A 17,937-nucleotide genomic window follows, 5' to 3' on the forward strand; every position below is an offset into this window, starting at 1 on the left:
CTCATTTTCATTTATGACTGTACTGCAGCCCAATTGAGAAGTCTGCTAATACATCTCATAGTAAAGTCTTGTTCCTGCTAAGCAAAAGGTAGTCAACTCATTCCTTTCCTGGGATTGTCTTCTTTTTCATCATTCCCTGTTCCTGGAAATCTACAGTACTAGATGAGGGGTGTTAAGTCAGTTTTGGTTTTTTGTTTGTTTTTCTTAACCAGAACACTGCTTATCACTGGTTTATGGTGATGTCAGGAACTGTACTTGAGACCTTAGGGCCTAGGCATGAAAGTCTGTTATCTTCTCAGCCTTAAGTGACTATATTTAAGAATCATATACATGTGCAAAGAAAGACCTGAATTCAAGCCCTGGTCCCCACCTGCAAAGAGGAAGCTTTATGAGTGGTAAAGCAGTGCTACAGATGTGTTTTTTCTCTCTTTTAATATTTTATTTATTTGATAGATATACAAATTAAGAAGGGAGGGAGAGATGAGAAGGAGATAGACACCTGCAGCACTGTTTTACCACTGCTTATGAACTTCCCCCCTGCATGTGGGGTCTGAGGGTTTGAACCCAGAACTTTGCTTTGTGCTCTATCAGATGCGCCACTACCCAAACCCTCACCCCCACCTCCATGTCTTTTCCCCTTGCATTCCATCTCAAGTTTTGTCTTTATGAAGGGGGAGGGGGGGAGGCCACCAGGACAGTGAATTCATTGTGCAGGCATACGGGGGTGCATTATAATAACATTTTTTACTATTATATTTATTTATTTATTAGATAGAGACAGCCAGAAATTGAGAGAGAAGGGGGTGATAGGGAGAGAGAGAGAGAGACACCTGCAGCACTGCTTCACCACTTGGGAAGCTTTCTCCCTGCAGGGGCTTGAACCTGGGTCCTTGTGTACTATGATGTGAGTGCCTAACCAGGTGCGCCACCACCCGGCCCCCCATTATAATGACCTGAGTGGCCTTTTTCCCCCCTGGTTTGTGGTGGTGCTGGGGATTGGACCTGGGACTTCAGAACCTCAGGCATTAAGATCTTTTGCATAGCCATTATGCTCTCTCCCTTGTCCTTTGAGTGGCTATGAAGCCCTTAGCCACATACATCATTCCCCTGGGCACCCACACAGGCTCCACCGTACCACGTCACTGACCTGGTGTTAAGCTCATTCCCTGCAGGTGAACATTTTGTTTCTTTCCAGAGTTGTGCTGAAGTAAATAAGTCAGCCATAAATGACCTGTGTGTCTGCTCTATAAACCGGTTGACTCTGCACAATTAATTTGTTTTGAAAATAAGGTTTTGCAGCTAAAAACAAAACTTAGAAAGCCACAGGATTAAAGGCCCTTTCATCCCGGGCTTGGTGTGAGCCTCTTTCTTCAGGTGACGGGCTGGGCTGAGTCGAGCTTGGAAAGGGTTGCCTGCCAAGGCCTGGGACAACAGCCTAGGCATAGGGGTGCTTCCTGGCGTGCACAGCAGGGGTTAGGGAGACAGCAACCCTGCACTGTAGTTCCCAGCATGAGAGGGATGTTTACCGAAGTGGGTGGGAAAGGACTGGCCAGACATGGAGGGGTCCAGGGCTGTCTGGGAGCAGGGCCGAGAGACTGGAGCAATTTAGTCGTGCTCCAGAAGGAGCAGGCAGGAAGGACAAACAAGCCCAAGGCACACTGGGTGGTTGCAAGGCGTCCAGGACCCTGAGAACAACAAGCCCTGTGCCAGGCCTGGCTTGGCCAATGGCCCTCGGAACCTATCCAGAATATAAAGCATTGGTCAGCTCTGGAGTTGCTTCTTGGGGCTGTTGGCTATGCATTTTTACAGACTTGGGGGGGGGGGGACTCAGTATTTTTCCAGAGAGATGGGTTGCCCCTGCCAGAAAGGTAATTTCCTAGCCATGTTGTGTACTCTGTGCTGGTGTTATCATTCTCCAGCAGCAGGGATGAGAACTCCTACAAGTCTCTCCATGTCAGGGTCCTGGTCAGGCTAAGACCTGGGCACCAGGATGCCTTCCCTCCTGACAGTTGGAAAAGGAAATAGGAAGAGAAGCTGAGTCTTGCTTTCCAGACTTGCTGAGTGGTGTCACTCCATTCCCCTCACTGAGTCGCACGTCCTTTCTCTGTAAAGTGAGGTGGTCAGACTCTCACTTTTTGATTAGAGGGAGCTATTTAAAAAAACAATTATTGGGGCTAGGTGGTGGCACACCTAGTAGAGTGCACACATTACAGTTGGCAAGGACCTGGGTTCAAGCCCCTGGTCCCCACCTGAAGGGGGAAAGCTTCACGAGTGGTGAAGCAGGGCTGCAGGTGTCTCTGTCTCTCCCCCTTTCCATCTCCTTCTCCCCTCTCAATTTCTGGCAGCCTCTATACAATAAATCAATAAAGATAAAAAAAATTTTAGAAAAAAAAAAGGAATTATTTAGGTGTAATAGATTTTAATTTTTTAGAGTTCACCAACTCTTTCTTTTTTCTTTCTTTTTACCAGAACACTCCTTAACTCTCTGGCTTATGGTGGTGCTGGTAATTGAACCTGGAAACTCAAGAGTCTCAGGCATGAAAGAATTAGCCATTATGCTGTGTTCCAGCCTTCTCTCTTTTTAAAAAATAGTATTTATTTATTTGTTTGTTTTTTATTTATTTTATAGAGACAGGAAAATTGAGAAGGAAGGGGGGAGAGAAAGTGGTCCAGGAGATGGTGCAGTGGATATAGCGCTGACTCTCAAGTATGAGGTCTTGAGTTCAGTCCTCAGCAGCACATATACCAGAGTGATATCTGGTTCTTTCTCTCTCCCATGATATCTTTCTCATTAATAAATAAATAAGATCTTTAAAAGAGAGAGAGAGAGTGAGTGAGAAAGAAAGACACCTGCAGCACTGCTTCACCACCAGTGAAGCAGTTTTTCCCCCTGCAGGTGGGGACCAGTGGCTTGAACCCAGATCCTTGTGCATTGTAGCATATGTACTCAACTAGGCACAACACCACCAAGCCCCCCCACCTCTTCTTTTTAAAATTTATTTATTTACATATTTATGTATTTAGTTATTATGAGAGAGAGAATGAGAAAGCATAGAGAGAGAAAAAGATCAGAACACCCCCTAAGGGGCCTTAAGCATGTAAGTTCTGTGCTCTAACAGGCTGAGCTACCTCCCTGGCTCCAGAGGAAATCTTTAACATTGGGGCTCGGGAGACAGCATAACAATTATATAAAAATACTTTAATGCCTGAGGTACCAAAGATTCCAGGTTCAAATCCAGAACCATCATATATAAATAAATAGATAGATAGATAGATAGATAGATAAAATAAAGTCTTCACCGTCATCCCATATAAAATAGTCAGGGTGGCTCGGGAAATAGCTCAGCTGGTAGAGTATCAGGCTTGCATGCCTAAAGTTCCCCATGCACATGTACCAGATTGGTTCTCTGCTTCTCTTTTTCTCTCTTTGTCTCATGTGAATCTTCCTCTCTTCTGTAATAAATACATCTTTAATTAAAAAACAGGATACTAGGAGTCGGGCGGTAGTGCAGTGGGTTAAGTGCAATGGGTTAAGCACAGGTGGCGTGAAGCACAAGGACTGGCATAAGGATTCCGGTTCGAGCCCCTGGCTCCCCACCTATAGGGGAGTCGCTTCACAAGCGGTGAAGCAGGTTTGCAGGTGTCTCTCTTTCTCTCCCCCTCTCTGTCTTCCCCTCCTCTCTCCATTTCTCTCTGTCCTATCTAACAATGACAACATCAATAAGAACAACAATAATATCTATAACAACAATAAAAAACAAGGGCAACAAAAGGGAAAATAAATAAGTTTAAAAAAACACTAAAAATAAAAAAACAGGATATTAGTTCTTTTTTTAATATGTTATTTGTTTACTAGATAGGATAGAGACTGAGAGGAATTGAGAGGAAAGGGGGGAGTGGTAGGGAAGGAGAGAGAGAGAGAGAAAGAAAGACCTGTAGCCCTGTTTCACCACTTGTGAAGCTTTCTCTTGAAGGTACAGTCCAGGGGCTTGAACCCTGGTCTTTGAGCATAATATGTGCACTCAAGTCAGCTGCACCACTGTCCAGCCCCCATGTAGCTCTTTTTTTTTCAAGTGGTGCCTAGGAATGAATCCAGGGCCTTGTATTTGTATGATACAGTTGAGCTGCCTCCCAGGCCTAATTTTTAGCATACATCTTGAAAGAGAGAGTGAGAGGAAAGAATGGGAGGGAGACAGAAGGAGGGAGAGAATTACCATCACCCTACCATACACAGAGTTCCACTGATATTAAAATGCTCCCATGTGGCGTCCAGGCTCAAACCCAGGGTCTTCCGAGTGGTAAAAGTCATTCACTTTACCCACTGAGTTGCCTCCTGTGCCCTAGAGGCATGATCTTTGACTGAATACTTTCAAAGTGACACTACAGCATGACAACAGGGGTGTGTGTTTACTATAAGTCAGGAAAGAAGGGCTTTTAGGAGCAGGGCTTTGCACAGCCACAACATCTCATTTCTTGACCTGCGTAGCATTTCTAGTGCTGTTTCCTTTGAATGCCTTCAGGAAAGTATAGCAGTATTAAGTTACTAATGCATCATAAAGTCCATCATCTACAACACACAAATATGTCCATTAGGTTGAGCTGCCAAAGGCAAATGCCCACATCAGTGTGGCGTAAGATGGAAGCTTCTGTCTCTTCCATGCAAATGAAGTTTGGGTGAGCAGAAGAGGCTCCATCACTAAGGACCTTTCTCTTTGTCTACCATCTTCAATATGTAAATCTGATCTAAAGCCTAAGTTTAAACCTTGTGCTCACTAGAGCTAGCAAGGGCAAGTGGGAAGGGTGTACTGCTCACAGTAAGAACCCCTCAGAAGGAGCACTCAGGACAAGACCACAATTACATGGTCTTTCCAAGCCTCAAAGGAGGCAGGGAAGGGACGTGTCTGACCTAGCTAATACTTTTCATAACAAGGGACAAAAGAAGGTGGATTTGGGAGACAGCTAGCAGAATCTGCCCCAATGGATTAATGGGTTTCTTTCTTTCTTTCTTTTTTTCTTTTTCTTTTTCTTTTTTTATTAGTGATTTAATAGTGATTTACAAAATTGTAAGATAATAGGGGTATAATTCCATACAGTACCCACCACTGCAGTTCTGTGTCCCATCCCATTCATTGGAAACTCCCAAGGTCACTGATATGGACTGATTCTATAATTATGTATGTATGTATGTATGTATGTATGTATGTATGTATATTTCCCCCATTTTTTATTCCTTCTTCCTTCCTTCCTGCCTTCCTGCCTTTCTTTTTTTTACCAAAGCATTAATGAGCTCTGGCTTTTGGTGGTGTGGGGTGATTGGACCTGGGACTTTGGAGCCTCAGGCATGAGAGTCTCTTTGCATAACCATTATGCTATCTATGCCCCTCCCTGCCCTGCCCCCATTTTTTCAACAGTCCTGCCTTCACTTCCTTTCTAGTTCACTCCTACATCTATTACTACTTCCGAGTGTCTTTCCTTTTTATCTTTTTTTTTTTTTTCTCAGATAAGTGAAATCATACCTGGCTTCCTCTGGTGTTTTCCAGATTCCCTTCCCTTTCATTGATGGTATCAAAACAAAATTCCTGGTGACAAATGCTTTGGGTCCTGGTGGAATGGGGGTACAGAACCTTCTGGTTTACTTCCCCTATCATTCACCCCTCTGGGAATATGGACCAAAAATCTTTTGGGGGAGCAAAAGGTGGGAATTATGGCTTCTATAATTGCTTCTCTGCTGGACATGGGTGCTGGCAGGTTGATTCATACCCCCAGTCTTTAACAGGTTTCTTTGTTGAAGTTTAACGGTCATTTATGTCCTTGATGCTTTTCATTCACATTGACTGACTGATTTTTCAGTGCTAGGCAGTGAACCCAGGACCTCACACATGTGTAACACTGCTGAGCTGCTTCTTGGCTCAATTTTTATTGTTACTTTTAAGATTTATTGTATTCTGTTTATGTAGTACATATGAGAGAAAGTTTCACAGGAGACAGGGAGAAAGAGACAAACCAGAGCAGCTCTCTTGCACAGTGGCACAGGGGATCCAACCTGGAACCCCAGGTATGGAATTCTGGTGCTATACCAGTTGAAATATTTCTTCAGCCACAGTTGTTTGTTTGTTTAGTTTAGCTTGGTTTTTTGAGGGGTAGAGAAAGGGGTGGAGGCAGAAGAGAGAGAGAGAAAAAACACCAAAGCACTGATCTACCGTCCATGGAATTCCCCCTGGAATTGTCTTTGGTGTTCTCCTGTGGTATTGGGGATTAAACCTAGAGCCTGATGCATGATATGGCTTTACCTATCTAACTGTCTACTGGGTCCTCAATCACCTTTAAAAAATATATTGAACCCACAACGACCCTGGGTCCATGCTCCCAGAGGGATAGAGAATGGGAAAGCTATTGGGGAGGGGATGGCATATGGAGATTGGTGGCAGGAATTGTGTGGAGTTGTACCCCTCCTATCCTAAGGTTTTGTTAATGTCTCCTTTCTTAAATAAATAAATTAAATAACTAACTAAATAAATAAAATATATTGACTGGGTGGGGGAGAGAGCATAATTATTATGCAAAAAGACTTTCATGCCTGAGGCTCCAAAGTCCCAGATTTAATCCCATATACCACCATCAACCAGAGCTGAGCAGTACTATGGGGGGAAAATGATTGATTGATGAAAAAGAGAGAGGGAACGAGAGAACCCAGAGTATCACTATGGTTTATACAGTGCCAGGGATCAAACTCAGGACCTTGTGTTTGAAAGTCCAATACTATCCACTGGTACCACCTCCAAGGTTGCATCCCTCAGTCACTTTAAAGCAGGTATGCCAAGCAAAGTGGATGTTAATAGTCTGTGGAACTGCAGCAGCACTCACGGAAAGGAGCTTAAGCCCCCTGAACTAATAACTCCAGTACTGACATTCTACAATTCTCTTGAAGTCTACATTTCTGACATGAGGCCACCCACTCCTCTCTCTGGGGATCCTTTCTATCACCTTCAGGTCAGCACAGTCCTCCAAACATCCATCACCACAGGATTCCATCTGTGTGCTAGGGGTTCCCAGAGATATACACTCACAGAGGCACTAAAAACTTGGGGTTCTGCTGAGCAGAAAATGACAGGACTTGCCTTCATGAACCTCAGAGAACTTTACACTGAAAGGCTAGCCCTTGGTTCTAGCTTTTCATTTTCCAAAAGAGAAAGCATGGATCCAGAGAGATAGAAATATGTGTTTATAGCTGGCTGGTTCTCCCACAGACTGGCCCCAGTGTCTCATCTCCCATGATTTAACAAGGAGACTAGAAATCCCTATCTTCCTGTGTGCGGTTGGTCCCTGAACTGAGCCCTCAGTACATTCCATTCTTTAGCCCTTCAGGCCACCCAAGAGATGGGGGCTTTTGGGTTATTGCACAGTCCAGGAAACTACAATATAGACTTGCCCCAGTTTTCCCTATTACTTGGTCAGAATTTGGCCTTGAAATGTTTTTTTGTGGAACAAGGCAAGGGAAGCAAAAGCAAAAACAAAAGGGACTACATCAAACAGAAAAGTTGCACAGCAAAATAAATCACCAAAACCAAAAGACAGCCTCCTGGAGAAGATATTTGCAAATCACATATTCCTCAAAGGGTTAATATTGAAAATATCTAAACAACCCAATAACACAAGAGATTGAAGATGAGAAGAGTATCTGAACAGATACTTCTCCAAATAAGACACACAGCTGGCCAGCAGCAACAGAAGAGGGTCACAACCTTTGTGTGCAAATCCAAACCAAAAAGAGATACCATTTCACACTATTAAAAAATGAGAAACAACAAGTAGAGGAATGTGAATTGGCACAAACTGTGCAGGATGAAGATACCCCATAAAAATGAAAAATAGAATCACCATGTGATCCAGCATTCCTAGGAATCTCTTTTATTACTATTATTGTCATTATTATTATTTTTGACCTGAGCACTTCTCAGCTCTGATCTATGGTGGTGTGGGGAACTGAACCTGGGACTTTAGAGCCTAAGGCATGACAGTGTCTTTGCATAATCATTATGCTATTCCCCTACCCCTAGGAATCTCTCCAAAGAACATAAAATACTTATCTGAAAAGACACATGCACACCCATGTATGTTGCAGTGCTACTCACAATACCCACAACCGAGAAATAACTTAAGTGGGGGCCAGGTAGTGACATACCTGGTTAGTTGCACAATGCATAAGGACCCAGGTTTGAGCTCCCGGTCCCCACCTGCAGGAGGTAAATTTTGTGAGTGGTTCTTCTTCTAGCGTTTGCCCTTCTTCCGTAGCCAGACAACAGCATCAGGTTGAGCCTGATGTAAAGTTTCGAGACCTCCTTTGAATCTGGAGAGGTGGCAGTCGTTGACTATGTGGGTCATAGTCTGTCTGTAGCCGCAGGGGCAGTTTGGGTCGTCCCTGGCTCCCCAGCGATGGAACATAGCGGCGCACCGGCCATGGCCTGTTCGATAGCGATTGAGGAGGGCCCAATCATAACGTGCTAGGTCAAAGCCGGGTTGACGCTTGCAGGGGTCTGTGATGAGGTGTTTGTTCTTTACCTCAGCTGACTGCCAACTCTGTTTCCAAGAGTCTGGAACAGAGAAGTTCAGTGTAGGCGTAGGGAACCAGATTGGGTGACGAGATGTCAAGCGCTGGACAGGGTGGGCGAAGATATCCGTGTATATTGGCAGGTCCGGTCGAGCGTAGACGTAGGGAATGAACTTAGATGATGCCGCATCCCGACGAATATCTGGCGGGCGATGTTGCTAAGAACTGGCAGCCATGGAATCGGGGTGGAACGGATGGTTCCAGAAATTATCCTCATGGAGGAATATAATTTGGAATCGACCAAGTGGACATGGGGGCTACGGAACCATACTGGGGCACAGTATTCTGCAGTGGAATAGCATAATGCCAGAGATGATGATCGTAGTGTGGAAGTGCTCGCGCCCCATGAGGAGCTGGCTAGTCTTGCAATGATGTTATTCCTCGCGCCCACCTTTGCTGCAGTTTTTATGAGATGTTCGTGAAATGACAGAGTGCGATCGAGAGTAACACCAAGATAGACTGGCTGGGCTTCATTCCGGATTCTCGTATCGCCAAGCTGCACATTAAGCTCACGCGAGGCCGAGGCATGGTGTAGATGGAAAACAGATGATACCGTTTTTGCAGTGCTAGGGATTACTCACCATTTTTTACAGTAATCAGATATCAGAGACATGTCTTTTGTGAGTGGTGAAGCAGGGCTGCATGTATCTCTCTCTGTCTCTCTCCCTCTCTTATCTTCCCTTTCCTTTCGATTTCTGACTGTCTCTATCCAACAAATAAATATAATTAAATAGAATTTTAAAAAAGAGTGAGAAATAACCTAGGTGCCCAACACCAGATGAGTGGAGAAAGAAGTTGTGATACAGATACAATGGAATTCTTTTCAGCTGTGAGAAGAGACAAAATTTTGCCCTTTGATACAATATGAATGGAACACTAGAGGAGTATGCTGAGTAAAACAACTCAGAAGGGAAAGGATATACTGGATAATCTCACTGGTATGTGGGATAGAAAGAAACAAAGCAAGGGGAAAGACAAAGTCAAATGAAAACAAGCCTTTAGACTCTAACCAGAGAACTGAGGTCACCATAAGGGGAGGGGAGGGGACTGTCAGGTTGGAGGTGATTACAAAAAAGGATACACATTATGTTCTTTCTTTAAAATTATCAGGTTTGGATGTTGAATTATGTTGAACATTATTTATTTGTTTGTTTGGCCTCTAGGGTTATTGTTGGGGCTCAGTGCCTACACTACGAATCCACTGCTCCTGGAGGCTACTTTTTCCTTTTTGTTGCCCTTGTTTATTGTTGTTGTTATTGCTGTTGTTGTTGTTGGATATGACAGAGAGAAATTGAGAGGAGAGGGGAAAACAGAGAGGGGGAGAGAAAGACACCTGCAGACCTGCTTCGCTGCTTGTGAAGTGGCCCCCCTACTGCAGATGGGGAGATGGGGGCTTGAACCAGGATCCTTATGCTGGCCCTTGAGCTTTGTGCCATGTGCGTTTAACCCGCTGTGCTACTACTGCCCAGGTCCCAGATTGAACATTATTTTCATGCTCAATACATGATTTTTTTTTTTTTTTTTTTGCCGCCAGGGTTATTGCTGGGGCTCGGTGCCTGCACTATAAATCCACTGCTCCTGGAGGCTATTTTTTCATTTTGTTCCCCTTATTGTTTATCATTGTTGTTATTATTATTGTTATTGCTGTTGTTGGATAGGACAGAGAGAAATCGAGAGAGGAGGGGAAGACAGAGAGGGGGAGAGAAAGATGGCTGCCTGCAGACCTGCTTCACCCCTGTGAAGAGATTCCTCCCTGCAGGTGGGAAGCCTTGTGCTTTGTACTATGTGCGTTTACCCCTCTGCGCTACTGCCCGACTCCCCAATACATGAAATTTTTATTTGGATCTCAGGTAGATTTTTGAAGTTGTCTTATAGCTCTTTTCCTTTTCTCATTCATTCATTCATTCATTCATTCATTCATTCATTCTTCTTTTTCTCTCTTTTTTCTCTGTCTCCCTCCCTTCCTTTTTTCCTTTCTCTCTCTTTCTTTTCCTTCCTTCCTCTCTCTTCCTTCCTTTCTTTTCTTTCTTTCTTTCTTTCCTTCTTTCTTTCTTTCTCTTTCTCTCTTTCTTCTTTCTTTCTTTCTCTCTTTCTTTCTTTCTTTCTTTCTTTCTTTCTTTCTTTCTATCACCAGAGCACCGCTAAGCTCTTGTGACTTTGAAGCCTTAGGTATGAGAGCTTCCTTGCATAACCATTATAATACTATCTCCCTCTTTCTGAAGTTGTACTACAGTTTTGAATTTAGGAAAAGAGATGAAGTGGCCCAGGAAGTGGTGCAGTAATATAGCACTGGACTCTCAAGCATGAGGTCCTGTGTTCCATCCCTGGCAGCACATGTACCAGAGTGATATCTGGCTCTCTCTCTCCTCCTATCTTTATCTTTAAGAAATAAACAAAATTGGGAGCTGGGTGGTAGTGCAGCAGGTTAAGCACAAGTGGCACAAAGTGCAAGGAGTAAGGATCCCATCCTGGTTCGAGGCCCTGGCTCCCCACCTACAGGGGAGTCTCTTCACAGGTGGTGAAGCAGGTCTGCAGGTGTCTATCTTTCTCTCCCTGTCTCTGTCTTCCCCTCCTCTCTCCATTTCTCTCTGTCTTATCTAACAATGACGACATCAATAACCACAACAATAATAACTACAACAATAAAAAACAAGGGTAACAAAAGAGAAAATAAATAAATTAATTGATTAAAAATAAATAAATAAATAAAATCTGGAGGGGGGAGTGGTGGCTCACCGGGTTAAGCACACATAGTATGAAGTGCAAGGACATGTGCAAAGATCTCTCCCTCTTTATATCCCCCTCCTCTCTCAATTTCTCTCTGTTCTATCCAATAAAAACTGGAAAAACTGTCATCCAGGAGCACGGTATTTGTAGTGTAGGCACTGCGCTCCAACAATAACCCTGGAGGCAAAAAAAAAAAAAAGAATAAAAAAACTAAAATAAATAAAATCTTAAAAAAAAAAAAGAAAAAAGAAAGAAATAAAAGAAAAAGAGATGAAGTGGCTGGGTGGGCTCTTACCTGCCTGTGTGTCTCCCAACCCCCCAACCCACAGACATGACCAGGCAAAGCCCCAGGGATCCCAACTTCTGTCCCTATTTTGGGGCCAGAACTTGCCCACTATGTTGTGGCCTGCAGCCTAGCAGCAGAGGGCCTTCCTGCTACTGCCACCACTTGTCCCTGGACACAAAAGCAGAGGACATCTGACCTCTTGGGCAACAAGAAGCTTTTAGGGAAGAGGCTCCCCAGAGGCCACTTGCTCTAGTGCCTCCCTTTGGCCCCTTGGCAGGGGTATAGGGAAAGAAGGCAGGAGAGAGTCTGTGTCCTAAGGAAGGCTCTAGAAAAACTCTGGATCACAGGCATTGCTTCATCTTTATTCTGACAACAGGGAGGTCATCTGATGCCTGTTCAGAGGATCCACATTACCCAGCTGCTCTGTGAAGGGAACCTGGGAGGAAAGTACAGCTCTTCTTAGGGCAGCCTGCACAGAGCCACAAGAAGACAGCAAAGACGTTAGCCTTTAATTTGATGTCTCTGGGAGCACTAATAATCCCTAGAAACTCCACTTCTATTACCACAAACCCTTTCACCACACCCTCTCCTGTTGCCCTTCTGCCAGGAAAACATAACACACAGAACTCTTCCTCCCTTCCTACTAACTAAAAGATGATTTTCCTGGGCAGAGGGTAGATAGCATAATGGTTATGAAAACAGACTCTCTTGTCTGAGGCTCCAAAGTCCCAGGTTCAATCCCCCACACCACCATAAACCAGAGCTAAACAGTGCTCTGGTTAAAAAATAAAAAATAAAAATAAAAATAAAATAAATAAAAGTTAAAAAAACTTAATTATCTAGTCATTTATCTGGGGCTTTTATTTATCCAGTCATTTACCTGGGGCTTTGCCACTCCCAGATGATTTCTTTTTTTCAGACAGAGACACAGAGAAAGGGAAAGATACCACAGCACCAGAGCTTCCTCCATTGCAGTGGAGCCAGGCTGGAATCTGGGTCGTTGGCATGACAAAGAAGTTGTGCTATCTAGCTCTCTCTTAGAAAGGGAGAAAGGGGGGGGGGGGCAGAGGATGAAAGAGGTCACAGTATGGTGGAGACTGGACTGGAACCCTGGGTTGAGAGAGAGCATGAAAGAGATCACAGTACAGTGGAGATACTCTGGGACCCTCGGTCAAACTATCCAAGTGAGCTATTTTGTCAGTCTCAGCTTATTCTATTTCTGCCTTTCCTGTCAAAATACACTTTTGTAGAAGTTCAAAGGCATAAATCCAAGAACATGCCAGTGCTTTAGCTAACTGAGGGGATGAGCAGGGAGAAGAGCCACTTCAGGGAGAGGCAGAAAGTGTGGTCACATCACCTGGAAAAGGGCTCTGGGTCCCTTGGCCCCACACAGAGCTGACAGGAGCTGGACTTTGAATTCTCATGACCTGGACAGGGACTCATGCTGACAAGTGAGCTCAAGGACAGGCCCTGGTCACTCACCACAGTCTGTAAGCTATCCCCTGCCTAGACACACCAGCCCTCCATGGCCTATTAGAGCCACAGCACCCAACTCTGCTTGTTGAGCTTCAGGCATTTTTCTGTGTCTCCTTGCCTCTGTCTCTCTGTCTCTCTGTTCCCCCTTAGTCCTGATTGCAATGTGTTTCTCCTCTCTGCCACCTCTAGCCCAGCCTACCCCCAGTGTCCGAGTGGGGGAGACAGAGCAGACTTGCATTCCATCTTGCTTTTGTCTGCATTTCTTTCCAAAACTGGAAGGCGATCAAGTGGAAGGTCTGAGCTCTGAGAGGAGGCTGCCTGGGATGTGGCAGGAGGCCTGGGCTGCGGAGGTGACTTCACAACACAGGAATGTCTGCATCAGGAGAACAGGAGGCTGGGGGGAGGAAGATGGTGCTGGAGGGGGCTGCTGGAGCTAGGTGCTGTGACTTGCCACGGCCTTGGGTGCCCTTTCTCTTCTGGGGTTCTAGCAAGGAAACAACCTCTCTTCCCACATGCGTCTGAGAGCTTGGCTCTGACAGGACAGCAAATTGGGGGCAGGGGGGTCACACCCTTGAGGAATGAGGAGGCAGGGTCAGGAGTGGGGTTCAGGGCAGGAGAAGCAGAGAGGCAAGGAAGCAGGAGGCCAAACGCCAGGGGTCTGGGGGAGTGTGTGTGTGTGTGTGTGTGTGTGTGTGTGTGTGTGTGTGTGTACACATCGATTGTCAGATGCCTTATCCCTGAGAAACCACTGTTAACACCACTGTCTCTGGGGAGCCCAGCACTCCACCCCCCCCCCCCACCTTGCATTCATCACTACTGTTTTGAAGCAATGGGCTCACACACACTCAGTTTTTGCAGATGAGCAGAGAGGCCCAGAGGAGGAGCCCAGGTCTGGGACCCATGTCTAGTGTGCTTTTCAGTAGGGTGGGGAGAGATGGCATGGGAGGGCTGCAGCAAGAAGGAAGGAGAGATAGAAACAAGGAGCTGGGGGTTAGAGGGGTCACTTGCAGAGAAGAGGAGGTGAGGCAAGAGGTCAGTCTCCAAGGTTTCCAAGTTAGGCCTATCCCCCAGATGACAGAAGAGGGGGTCGAGAGCAGGCTCCTCTGCTTGAGGAGGAGGCATTCAGAAAGGGGAGAATGCCCTGGAGTTTGATTGGGCCCCAGTTTTCTGGGTAGACCCTTTTTTCAGCTTTAGGGGTTGACTAGGGGCTATTGGCTGCTTCCCAGAAGTGTGGGGGAGAGTCTGACATCCTTGGGGTTCAGCCTGGGCTTTCTGGCCCTCCCTACTTGCTCCCTGCATTTTGGTTTTCTGCCCCACCCCACCCCACCCCCCAGCCAGGGCCCACTAGGGGGCTAAGATTCAACTTGCTACATTCCTTTTTTTTTTTTTCCCCTAAGCTGTGAATTTATTCTACACAATGAAATCTCAGGCAAATAAACACTTTTATCAGGCAGATACTACACAGGTCTCCTTGGCTGAAGCCTGGTGGGCTGGGGTGGAGGCTTCCTTGGGTTGGGAACTGAGTAACAAAGTAGGTGGTGCACCCCAAGGTCATCACAGCAGCCACTGGAGCTGGGGTGGAGGAAGATGACACAGCAGCCTCAGCCTTCTCTCAAGGAAGGGGTGGGGAGAAGAGAGACGTGGACCAGGCTCCATAGGAACTCCCTTCTGGTCCCGTTCCCAGCCCCAGGGTGAGTCACACAGCCTCACTGTGCCACATTGCAGGCTGGCCCTAAAACTCCAGCTGCTAAAACTGGAGCAGTGAGGTTGGGTTTGTGGCCTCCTCAGGAAGGGGGGAGGGGCGGGGAGGGGAGGGGAAACTGCCACGTTGGAGGGCTACTCCCTGGGCCCCCCTCATGCAGGGAAGCATTTCCTTCTGCTTCTTCAGAGAATGGGTACCTGTGGGAGTGAGCACTGGGCCTCACAACTGCAGCAGGGAGGGAGGAGATAGTTCCTGGCCAAAAAGCAGGACACACACCCCCACCAAGAACTGAGAGAAAAGAAACACTGGGGGTGTTGGTGTTGGCCTGTAGGACTAAGAACAAGGTTGTCAGCATTTAGAGTACTCCAGCTTTGAATGGGAGATGGGGGATAGTATAATGGTTATGCAAAAAGACTCTCATGCCTGAGGCTCCAAAATTACAGGTTCAGTTCCCCTACACCACCATAAGCCAGAGTTGAGCAGTGCTCAGGTGTTTCTATCTCTCTCTCTCTCAAAAAAAAAAAAAATATATATATATATATATATATATATATATATATATATATATATATATATATTATATAGTGCTCCAGCCTCTGGACAGGCCCTGCTATTGGGCTTCCACAGCCAGAGAATTCTTCAGTGCAGAGTTCAGCTCCAATCCCACTGAGTGACAGGAAAGTTACTTCACCTGGAACTTTAGTTTCTTCTTATGACAAAAGTTTGGGGCAGAATAACATTTCACAAGGAGTTGTCCACGGCACACAGGGAGTGTGGGATGTAGTCAGGAGTCCAGGAACACAAGGACTTTCAACAGATCAAAGCTAAACATGTTTCTTTTCCCTGTAGAACTTTCCAGAGCCTTTAATGTTCAATTATCAGAAACAGACCTGAATGTTTCCCCAGTTTATGTAAATCCAGGATCCTCCTCTGCCCCTGAGGACTGGGGTTTTGTGGCACACATTTGGGACAATCTAGTGCTTAATCCCCAAGAGTGTGAATGTTGCTGGGGAATGCAGCAGTTTGACTGACACTATACACATACCCACATTCCTCACAAGAATCCAAAGGGGAGAAGATTGGTGGTTTATTTTTATTTACTTTTTAAAATTAAAAAAAATATATTTATTTTATTTTATTTTTTAATTTTTTAATATTTATTTTATTTATTATTCCCTTTGTTGCCCTTGTTGTTTTATTGTTGTAGTTATTATTGTTGTTGTCATTGTTGGATAGGACAGAGAGAAATGGAGAGAGGAGGGGAAGACAGAGAGGAGGAGAGAAAGATAGACACCTGCAGACCTGCTTCACCGCCTGTGAAGCGACTCCCCTGCAGCTGGGGAGCCCGGGGCTCGAACCGGGATCCTTACGCCGGTCCTTGTGCTTTGAGCCACCTGCGCTTAACCCGCTGTGCTACAGCCCGACTCCCAAAAATTTATTTATTTATTCCCTTGTGTTGCCCTTGTTTTATTGTGGTAGTTATTATTATTATCATTGTCATTATTGTTGGACAGGATAGAGAGAAATGGAGAGAAGGAGGGTAGACAGAGAGGGGGAGAGAAAGATAGACACTTGCAGACCTGCTTCACCACTGCTTGTGAAGCGACTCCCCTGCAGGTGGAGAGCCAGGGACTCAAACCGGGATCCTTACACCAGTCCTCATGCTTCATGCCAAGTGCGCTTAACCTGCTGTGCTACCGCCTGACTCCTAGTTTTTTTAAAAAAAAAATTTTTTTATGTTGTTTTGTTTTGTTTTTCTCACCAGAGCACTGCTCAGTTCTGGCTTATGGTGATGCTGGAGATTGAACCTGGCACTTGGGAGCCTCAAGTATGACAGTCTTTTTGCATAAGCATTATGTTATCTCCCTAGTCCTGAGAAGGTAATTTTCACTGAGGTCACTGAGCCCAGGACTTTGTGACAAGCCCCAGGCCTTCCAGAGCTCAGGCTTCAAAGCAGGCCCTGCCAAGTGACTGTCATACTCTCTCCCAGGAGGGATGGGTGTTCAATTCATGCTTGCATTGCACACATGGAGCTGAGGTCAGAGGGTTGCTGAGCTGCTCATAGGCAGGCAGACAGACATGAGGCAGAGCTTTTGGGCCAAGCAAGAGGTGCAGCCAAAGCCTTGCTAACTTGCCTGTCACCTCAGGAAGGGGCTCTATGGGAGGGAACCTGAAGAGTAACAGATGGCATGGAAGGTCTTGTACCTGGTATTGGGACTTTGACTGCCAATTTGGGGCCTTAGGACAGGGGGAGCAGTTCACCCAACAGTGTGTCTAGCACACCCTGACTCCCTACCTGCAGGCCAAATATGATTAAAGTCCTTTGTGATGGATTGCAGGTAGACCCTCCAGCTGAACTACCAGAAAATTTCATCCTCCCATCCGGTTTTGCCCTGGTCAGGGGCCACTCTTGCCTGGAGACCAGGGGCTGGGTGACAATGAGGTCTTTGTGTCCTGCAGCCAACGGGCAGGCCTGCTGGAGAAAGATACAATAACCAGCAGGCCCAGCTGTCTCCATTGCACCAAGGCCTCCTCAACAGGCAGCCTTGACCCAAAGCCAGACACACAAAGGGTGCATTTCAGAGTTCTGATACCTGATCTGTAACCCAGCTGGATCAGACATCCAATCCCTACGTCCAGAGACTCTGGCAGCTGAGCTGGCTCAGCCTGAGCCTGGGCCTAGAACAAGGGCAAGACTAGGGCCTGTTTCCCCAGTCACTGGATCAGGCTCAGGGCATTGCCAGCATTTAGTGTGGGGTAGACAGTAGAGATTCAGACTGAGTGAGCCCTAGGGAAGGGCATGTCCGCAGGAGCATAGTGCAGGCAGAGGGCTATCTGGGGGAAGTCTGGGAGTGAGGGGCCTGCCAACTCCTGTGTGGGTTTCAACTTTACCACTCTGGGGCTGGGGCAATTCATTCTCTGAGCCTCTGTTGCCTGTCTTTATTTATCTTTATTATTATTTTATTTATTATTTAAAACACTTTATTTTAATGAAAGAGAGAAAGATATATGGGGGGGGGAGAAGGAGACAGAGAAGGGGATAGGGAGAGAGAGAGACTAAGAGCACCACTCAGCTATAGTTTATTATGGTGCTGAGGATTGAACCTGGGACCTCAGAGTCTCAGGCATGAAAGTCTT

This window comes from Erinaceus europaeus, chromosome 9 (assembly GCF_950295315.1).
Source record: "Erinaceus europaeus chromosome 9, mEriEur2.1, whole genome shotgun sequence".
Taxonomy (NCBI): domain Eukaryota; kingdom Metazoa; phylum Chordata; class Mammalia; order Eulipotyphla; family Erinaceidae; genus Erinaceus; species Erinaceus europaeus.